Source organism: Tachypleus tridentatus, chromosome 10 (genome assembly GCF_004210375.1).
Source record: "Tachypleus tridentatus isolate NWPU-2018 chromosome 10, ASM421037v1, whole genome shotgun sequence".
Classification (NCBI taxonomy): domain Eukaryota; kingdom Metazoa; phylum Arthropoda; class Merostomata; order Xiphosura; family Limulidae; genus Tachypleus; species Tachypleus tridentatus.
The window spans coordinates 194132311-194141686 of NC_134834.1; positions in this window are offsets into that span (position 1 = coordinate 194132311).

Genomic DNA, 9376 nt, shown 5'->3' on the forward strand with positions numbered 1-9376 from the left:
GAGTATTCGCGTAAAGGGCTGTTTGTATATCCATCATTATTTTTGTTTTTAGAAAGAATTAAGTACATCCATGGCTGTAACTACAGTAAGAATCTACCTGAGGTCTAAACATTGATAGGATTAACCTTGCATTTTGTTTACATTTTCCATAAGGGTGTAAAATTCAATGTTTCGTTACATCTCATTTTACATTTTAAGTAAGGTGTGGACCTTGATGACCTCAGCTAGCTACTGCCACGGGTACATTATAATAAAACGTTTCGAATTATTCCCAGAATAAACTTTACGGTCCATGTTACCATATCCAGCTATGCTCTGTCTGATGACCGAGTATCTTGACAATAGTCATACAGCATAGTCTTAAGGATGTCACGTCCATAGCTTATCATTCATCTCTGCAGGCTTGTCATTGTCAATATATTATGCAAGTGCAACAATTTTAACAGTTGCAATAGTTCAATCGAATATAAATCCACAGGTTTTGCTTCTGGTGATTTGACTGGTATGTCTACTAAGAAATAGCACGAATACTCGTTTCATTCTCTAGCTGCTTAAAATATGCAACGAGTGAAAGGGAGGTACAGTTTGGAAGCTCTACCCTTTTGGTCTCGTTTTCACATGGAGGTCCTATTGTAAAAGACATGTGGGCGGTTTTTTTTCACTAACCTATGTGTTCGTAAATTTCCACTGGTTACTACGGCGGCCGTACAATTATTGCAGGTTTCCTTTTGAGTGGTACTGGTGCCATGAATTGATTCGTACTCCCTTGTTTTCCAATGCTATTATCTCCAGAAGGTATCTCTATCTTGGAAAAACATAAATCTCTGATCAGTTTATTGTGGCATTACATTACCTACGTAATGTCACCAATGCAAAATGCAGTTCTGATTTATCACGTTAAAGTTTGACTTTATATCAGTTGTGTTTGCCACGACGTAACTTCCTGATATACGTATTCGAAATGGTCTTATCACAAAGTAATGTACCCAGCGCTGTAGACTGGACGGAAGGCAAACTACTCAATAATACTCGCTGTTGAGTCTTTTGAAACCTTAATTGAACAGTGGAATTTGATTGTAGTTCTTATGAGGTACCCACATTTCAAGATGAGAGAAACACGATTGTTTTCCTTCGACAAATAGACAGGAACCATTAATTTTTAGATCCACACACCAATAAGCTAGCAACTAAGCCACGACTGGTTCAGGCCTTTCGGAATCTTCAAATTAAAGACAAAAATATTACATAATTTTGTATAAACTGATTGAATTTTAAGACGCTAATATTTTACAGTAAATCGTGTAAACATTTATAGAATGAAACATTCGTAACTGATCTTTTTTTCGTGGAATAAACTCATAGGATAAACTTATATTTTAGTCTCATGTGATTGTTTGTTTGTTTTGGAATTTCGCACAAAGCTACTCGAGGGCTATCTGTGCTAGCCGTCCCTAATTTAGCAGAGGGAAGGCAGCTAGTCATCACCACTCACCGCCAACTCTTGGGCTACTCTTTTACCAACGAATAATGGGATTGATCGTAACATTATAACGCCTCCACGGCTGGTAGGGCGAGCATGTTTGGCGCGACTCGGGCGCGAACCCGCGACCATCAGATTACGAAGCGCACGCCTTAACGCGCTAGGCCATGCCAGGCCCTTTGCTCAGGAACACGTTTGTTTTATCATTATAAACTCATCTGTTATATTTAAATAATATATGCACGAGATTTATATACTTGAACTCTTTAAACCGAGAAAGAACCTTGAGTTTTTGATTGGAGTGGTCAAAAACATGAAATCATTCTTACACTATCCATAAGTCCTAGCGTTAAAACTAATTTGAAAATTTTATCAATCGCTAAAATATTTTTTGTTTCTCTGGAAAAATGGTTTGCGTGTTGGAATTGTGAATCCTGTGATTCTTGTCGCGTCCCTTTGCCATAATATCATTCTCCGCACTTTGGGGCTTTGGATGCACTATAATAATGACGGTCAAATACCATTGATTGATTAGGGAAGAGTAGTCCAGCTGTTGGTGGTGGGTGCTGTTGACTAGTTTCCTTCTCTCTAGTTTATCAGTTTAAAATTATACAGAGTGGTCCAGAAGCAGGTACACAGTTATTAATATATAGTTGATAACTGATCATTTACTTGGCATCCCTTTACACATGAAATGAAACTATAGAAAAGTTAATGTCGCAGGTGGTCAAACTTAAACCTGTCGCTGTCCACACAATCCTACAGTCTGTCTGCCTCAGTTCTATAAACTTTCTGACACAAGAAAAATAAACATTGATTTGCCAAATTAAATTAGCCATCTATCCAGTGACATGGACAATTATGTACGAAGCAGTTAAATAACGAAAATAACAGAAACACAGCAGGTGAATTCCTGTTCCACGTACTACTACCATCTAAATACTGCAATATTGCAAGGTTGTTCCTTGTGAAATGTCGGATCTTTTCATGTGGAAATATGAAACTTAATTTTTAGAGGCTGAAGAAGAAGCATAATTGTAAATTTGTCAGAATAATATAGTATACTGTCTGGTTCATTTCAGAAACTAAATCATACTTATATCGATTTTTGTCACTGTGGATAAAATTCATATTCGTGTAATTTTCTGGTATGAGTTCAAGCTTGGTCTTAGTAAAGTGACAGTAACTCATAATATCAATCATACATTTGATGGTTGTACAGCTAATGATCGTACAGCACAGCGTCGGCTTAAGAGATCTCTCTGTGGTGTCACAAGCCTTAAAAGTAAGCCTCAGAGCCACTCTCAGACAGCCATTAACGAGGAAGACTTGAAGGCCCTAGTTGAATTATATACTTGTCAAACTTGAGAGAACTTGAGAACAAACTTAATGTTCATTATTCAACAGTTTATCTACATCTTGAAGCAATTAGTAAGGTAAAGAAAAGGCTCGATAAATGGGCACCTTACGAATTGACTGAAATTTGTTCCTTACTTCTTATTCGCAACAAATACAAGAGAATTGTTACCTGTGATGAAAAATGAATTTTTACGACGATCTGAACAATGACTTGACTATGAAGAAGCAAAACTAACTCTTCACCCTCATGGTCAGTATTTGGTGGTCGTCAGCAGGTGTGATCCATGATTCATTTTTAATCCCAGGAGAAACAACCACAGCAGAGAAATGTTGTAATGAACGTGAAATTATGCATCGAATGTTGTCATTAAAACATCCAGTAGTCAATTACCAGTGGACCTACTTCCAGTAGTAGTCAATCGCAGTGGACCCATACTTCCAGCAGTAGTCAATCACAGTGGACCCATACTTTCAGCAGTAGTCAACCACAGTGGACCCATACTTCCAGTAGTAGTTAATCACAGTAGACCCATACTTCCAACAGTAGTAAATCACAATGGACCCATACTTCCAGTAGTAGTTAATCACAGTAGACCCATACTTCCAACAGCAGTAAATCACAATGGACCCATACTTCCAGTAGTAGTTAATCACAGTAGACCCATACTTCCAACAGTAGTAAATCACAATGGACCCATACTTCCAGTAGTAGTCAATCACAGTGTACCCATAGGACGTCAATGACTGTCCTCATGTCTCACGCGTTATTGCACAAAAACTAAACGAACTACAGTATAAAACCTTACTTCATCCACCATATTCACCAGATCATTCCCCTACAGATTATCATTTTTATAAACATTGGAACAGTTTTTAAAGAATAAAACGACTGCAAACCAAAGGTTAATAGAAAGTGTATTTGAATACTTCTTTGCATCAAAGAAAGTCCAATTCCTTAAATATGACATTTATAAACTTATAACTCGTTGGAATAAGCGTATTGAGACTAAAGGGGCTTATTTAGATTAAATAAATTAAAGAATACAAAGAAGTATTTATTTTACATTTTACTTTACAAATCCGACATTTCATATGCAATAGTTTGATACTTTGCATGATTTGTACAAGTTATCTTTAACTGACAGATATCAAAACGAATAAGCAAAATTTGAAATATTTTTATGAAATGGTATATAAGTTGAAACACATCAAGCCTAAATTTTAAAAACAATAACACGAATTTAATTGAAAATAAACTGAATCAATCAATAAAAATAAAATATAGTGATAAAATTACAAAAATAATTTTGTTTGTTTGAAATTAAGCATATTGTTACACAATGAACCATTTGTACTTTGTCACCACAGGTATCAAAACCCGGTTTTTAATGCTATAAGTCTGAAGATATAAGAATAAGGTTTTAGCCCTTAAACAATTATAATTTGAAATTATGAAATTCTCAACACTATATGTAATTCAAAAAGATAATTAAATGTACTTATTCTGTTAGGTTTCGGTTTTTCATCATTTTTGGTAAAAAGGAGCTATCTTTTTGTGTGTGTTGTTCAGAAACAATATTTGTGAAATATTGTAACAGTTGTTGTTGTTTTTTAATTAAGCACAAAGTTACATAATGGGCTATCTATGCTCTGTCCACCACGGATTTCGAAACCCGGGTTTTAGCGTTGTTAGTCCGCAGACATACCGCTGAGCCACTGGGTGGCATATTATAAGAGAGGAAAATTAAAGAAATTCAAGTTCATCCGAGTACAGTGTTTTAATGTAAGGAGAGGAGGATGTGGGCTATATTTGGAGATAATGAACGAGAGACTTACACTTATATTAAATAATAGAGTATATGTAAACCACGTCACTTTTAAGACAATTTTGTTATTGCAATTTTATGGATAAACATTATTACGAAATATGTTAACCTTGGCATAACGTTTTAAAACCCATTCTGATTTAACATGTTTTCATTTTTAGTATAAAAATATTTAGTAAAGTTCATAGTTTAAAAGATCTCATTGCAAATTTGAAAATTGTCTGTGTTTATTTCAGACGTAGCTTTCTAGATTTGTATCTTTTCCTGTAAAAGATGATAAATTATGTTTAGCTGGACCAATTGTAAACCTCCTGAGTCCTCCATAAATGCAACGTAATTACAAATGTCACAAAGATAGGTAAACATTTTGATTTCTTAAAGAATTTTGAATTGGTAAATGTCCTGTTATATTTGAGCAACTTATTGGACAATGAATAAAACCACTATATGGAAATCTTGAACATTAAAAGGCTGAGACCATCGTTCCCGCTAGGAGAGCACTAAGTCTACGGCATTGCAATGTTAAATAAAAAAGGGTCGATTCCTACAGTTAGCCTAACGTAGAGGCGCCAAACATGCTCGCCCTCCCAGCCGTGGGGGCGTTATAATGTGATGGTCAATCCCACTATTCGTTGGTAAAAGAGTAGCCCAAGAGTTGGCGGTGGGTGGTGATGACTAGCTGCCTTCCCTCTGGTCTTACACTGCTAAATTAGGGACGGCTAGCACAGATAGCCCTCGAGTAGCTTTGTGCGAAATTCCAAAACAAACAAAACCTAACGTAGATTTGCTCTTAGGAAGAATAAACAGAGAGATATATTCTGCTTTTTGAAACGTGATGATTGAAATTCACAATGTAATTTTAATAAATACTAAGCTAAGATTAAAAATGAAGTTATTTACACATGTAATTAAGCTTTAAATAGACGATTGGAAATAAGTACCAAATCATTAAAAATTATTAATTTAAAAAGACGAATAACGTCAAAAATGTACAGAAACAAGTTGAGTCAAAGTGCAAAGATTATATTTTCAAGCTTATAACTAAGATCTCTGAAAAAAGTAAACAAACAAGGCAAGAGATAGTGTCTACATTATTTTGCAAAATTACGAATCCCTGTTTGATTCCATTAAAACTGATAATTACTGTGGACTTGCAGACAAAATTAGGTATTTGTATTTTGACAAAATGATGCGGTATATTTCCAGCCTGGTTTGTTAACTTTTTTTAGAGTCCCCAGTTGTAACGTTGAAAATATAATTTCCATTTTGATTTAAAACGTTCCTGTACTTACATGACAATCTCTATTTCCTTTTTTAAATGAGCAGTTTTTAATTATATTATTTCTCAAGTTTTTATGTTAATTATGGGCAATACATTTTAAGCTACATAGGTTTTCTATTCATTCTCTTCAGTATTACATGTTTTACAACAATTTACTGCTGCACTGTCTTATTTTCCACCCATCCATTATTTACTGAGCTAAGTGGTCTTGTGCCCGAAGGTTCGTGCAAACACGCGTTTAACAATCGAAGTACGAAAATCAATAGAATAAATCATCACTCACAAGAGCAGAGTATTCCACTGTGGTAGTCGTCTACTGTTAGGAAACTCTCCGAATAGTCGTAGAAAACCAATAAAGTACAATGGTGAACTCGAGAAAATGATGAATCCTCAACAAGGCAGTTTCCAATTAAAGCGCTATAATTTGCACAAATTATTTTCCAATAAAACACTAGATTTTTTTTTCAATGGCAGAAAGTGAAAAACTTAAAGAAATTCTTTGGGACGAAAAACGAAGACACTTTAATTAACTTTAAAACTACCTTCTGACATAATGAATACTACATTCATTACTATTGTCCAGAATTAAGTAAAAGATACGTAGTCTTTTTTTGTTTCTGTAGTGGTTTGCAAAACTCTTATCAGTAACAGTTTGGTTTGGTTTGAATTCCGCGAAAGCTACACAAAAGCTACCTGCGCTAACCGTCTCTTATCTAGCAATGTAAGACTAGAGGAAAAACACCTAGTATTCACCACCAATTGCCAACTCTTGAGCTACGCTTTCACTAACGAATAGTGAGAATGTCTATAATATTGTAACGCCAACATGGGTGAAAGGGCCGCAAGCATGTTTTGGTTGGAAGGGCTTCGAACCTGCGACCCTCAGACCACGAGTTAGCGCCCTAACCATCTTGCTATGCCGGGTTTTAATCGATAACAAAAAAGGTTGGAAACACAGATATAAATAAACAATTTTTTTATCTAATAAAACAAAGCATTTCCGATTAGTATAATGGTACTAAAATGCCATCTACATTTCTATGGTAATTGAATGGCTTTTCAGGGCACATGGTAGCAAAGAAGATCTTAGTAATTATTAGAATAGGGAAATCTCGACTATTGAGAATCAACTTTAAAATAATCCGTTCTACAGCTTTTGCGTGTGTTTGTTTAATAGTTGTGCACAGATATTGGCGCATTATACGCAGCCGATTTTGATGTAAGCTTCGAGATTTTGATAATTTTAAAGAGAAACTTGGCCAATAACAATGAAACACTGATAAAGTTTCTCCCTCCCTTTCAAGAATGAACATAAAAATATTCGTATGACCTGCAAAGAAGTTTTTATTAGGTTTGCCCAAATTTGAATAAAATTTTTCAACAGTTTTGTTTTTTTCTATAAAACAAGAATACTATGAATAAGAAATAGTGAATTTTGAATTTTGTTAAACAATCAGAAAAATTACTGTTTCTGCTATTATCAATATTTTAGCAGCCATAGCCATTGAGGAAGAAGGTTTTTTTGGTGTTTTATCAATAACAAGTTTGTTTTTAATATATTTTTGCCCATATGTTCTATTACAACTTTTGTTAAATTCCTGGGCAAATCCTGTTATGTAACACTATCATAGTTCATGATAGCAAGAAACAGGTCATATTTGTAAAGAGCCCTGCATGGTCAGGTGCTTTGAATTCCCGTCATACCAAACATGCTCGCCCTTTCGGCCGTGGAGGCGTTATAATGTATAGGTCATTTCCATTATTCATTGTAAAAGAGTAGCCCAAGAGTTAGCGGTGGGTGGTGATGACTAGCTGTCTTCCCTCTAGTCTTACACTACAAAATTAGGTAGGGTTAGCACAGATAGCTCTCGTGTAGCTTTGCGCAGAATTCAAAACAAGCAAACACACAGAACGTGTAGAGATGTGAGAAACAATGTGTAATTACAACTAAATGGTTAATTTATTATAAGTATAATAATACATTGTCACAAACAACATGTAAAAGAAAAGCGAACAAGTTCTGCAATACAGAGAGTATTTCACCTAATTTTTATTCTACTATTATACTACGAAATAAAGTTCCAAATGTCCTGCATTACTTTAAATGATTCAGACAGAATCTCTGGTTGTCGTTTTGTTGCATTTCTTGCATGCTTGGAATCACTGTCGCTAGAAGATAAATCCCTTCATAATGGGTCTTGTTTCTGAGGGAAAACAAGTAACGAATAAATATCTGACTGTGCCTGTTAACAGTCAGGTGGCATTACTTCTTATTTTCTTTTTCTTTCTTCAAATTCTGAATGATTCTTGTTCCTGATCTAAATTCTTACAAAAATCTTTATTCTTTTTTACTGTTGTTCATTAATAATATTTTAAGTTTTTGTTATTTACTGACTACACACCCCTCTGTATCTTAGAGGAGCTTATAATGTACTCCAGTGGCGCAACGAAATGTCTGCGAACTTACAACGCTAGAAATTTTGTTTCGATACCTATAGTGGGCTGAGCATACATAGCCCATTGTGTACCTTTGGACTTAATTTCAAACAAACAATCTTATTTAAAACATGATATTCAAATTTATATTTCCTTTATTTGGTCTATTAACAGGAACTATAATGGGAAGATGATGTACATTAAAAACATTAACGTTTGTTGTAAAATTAAATCCAAAATATCATTCTCACCAGTTCTATCATTAATATGTATTTTTATTACATTGTAATTATTCAAAATATTAAAAAATTATCACCATGCGCAGACCAAATATTTGTTATTTAGTTCTTTTGTTATTCAGTTATGCTTGTATGATTAATTAGTTAAATGTATGGTAAGTTGCAGAAGTTTTGGATAATATATAATATAAAATTATATATGTTAGCAATTATTTCATTGGTATCGGAAGCTCAATTTTAAAAATGAGTGAAATTTAAATTATCTATGATAAATGTTATTAGAGTTATATTATCTTTATTTGGATCTTCTATGAGGGTGGTACAATAAAGGCAATGTAGCTCAGTAGTTTTGCTCTTTGAATTATCTCCTCTGAATCTGGTTTTACATCGAATACAGAACCTGGAAAGATCAGTAATATATTAAACCTTTTCCTCTTTAAACGTAGTCATACAGTTGCGAGTTCGAGGGTTGGTATGCTTCGTGTTGTTGCGAACTTGAACAAGACTCTTAACTTACTAGTTTAAATTTACTAAGTTGTTAGCTGGAGATCCTACGATCTCCTTCCGAATTCTCGGCCCGGCATGGCCGAGCGCGTAAGGCGTGCGACTCGTAATCCGAGGGTCGCGGGTTCGCGCCCGCGTCGCGCTAAACATACTCGCCCTCCCAGCTGTGGGGGGTGTATAATGTGACGGTCAACCCCACTATTCGTTGGTAAAAGAGTAGCCCAAGAGTTGGCGGTGGGTGGTGATGACT